Source organism: Limulus polyphemus, unplaced genomic scaffold (genome assembly GCF_000517525.1).
Source record: "Limulus polyphemus unplaced genomic scaffold, Limulus_polyphemus-2.1.2 Scaffold2151, whole genome shotgun sequence".
Taxonomy (NCBI): Eukaryota; Metazoa; Arthropoda; class Merostomata; order Xiphosura; family Limulidae; genus Limulus; species Limulus polyphemus.
Genome location: NW_013667761.1, coordinates 25,346 through 26,394, shown reverse-complemented (window position 1 = coordinate 26,394; position 1,049 = coordinate 25,346). Strand labels below are relative to the sequence as shown.

At 35.2% G+C, this 1,049-nt stretch overlaps 1 protein-coding gene across 1 annotated transcript in view; it reads right to left on the bottom strand.

Moving 5' to 3' along the window:
* LOC106466102 (sodium-independent sulfate anion transporter-like) overlaps positions 1–1,049 on the bottom strand; it is a gene marked incomplete at its 5' end in the record, with an annotated part of 41,270 nt that overhangs the window by 19,587 nt on the left and 20,634 nt on the right. The window lies entirely within an intron of this gene.

The window sequence follows — 1,049 nt, the reverse complement described above, 5'->3', positions numbered from 1 at the left end:
AAATGTGGCTGTTAACCACTGATAACTCATCCAAAGAAACAAAATGGCTGGACAAGCTTGTTAAGTGCAACAGACAATAAAATGTTAATGATTAAATTAAAAGTAATCAGAATTAAACTATCTCCAACTGTAATATACAAAGGACATAATAGCAATATGTCATATGGCAATCAAACACCAGTCAGAACACTGCTTTTCTCAAATTCAAATAGGAAACATGTCTTTGGTGGTGCTTAGATCCCAATCTTTTGACAGTGAAGAATAGAAAATGTGTAAGGTGACCTAATAAACCATATTAGACTTGTTTTTCAACACTGATGGTAGTTTAAAAGTAAAGAAATGTGTTGTTCTGATATGATAAACTTCTTTGTCACATCGAAAATAGTTTTGGATTCCTTAGAATGGTGAATAACAACTGAACGTTTTCCCTTCTTGGATTCCTTAGAATGGTGAATAACAACTGAACGTTTTCCCTTCTTGGATTCCTCAGAATGGTGAATAACAACTGAACGTTGTTCCTTCTTGGATTCCTTAGAATGGTGAATAACAACTGAACGTTGTTCCTTCTTGGATTCCTTAGAATGGTGAATAACAACTGAACGTTGTTCCTTCTTGGATTCCTTAGAATGGTGAATAACAGCTGAACGTTGTTCCTTCTTGGATTCTTTAGAATGGTGAATAACAACTGAACGTTGTTCCTTCTTGGATTCCTTAGAATGGTGAATAACAACTGAACGTTGTTCCTTCTTGGATTCCTTAGAATGGTGAATAACAACTGAACGTTGTTCCTTCTTGGATTCCTTAGAATGGTGAATAACAACTGAACGTTGTTCCTTCTTGGATTCCTTAGAATGGTGAATAACAACTGGATGTTGTTCCTTATTGGATTCCTTAGAATGGTGAATAACAACTGAACGTTGTTCCTTCTTGGATTCCTTAAAATGGTGAATAACAACTGAACGTTGTTCCTTCTTGGATTCCTTAAAATGGTGAATAACAACTGAACGTTGTTCCTTCTTGGATTCCTTAAAATGGTGAATAACAACTGA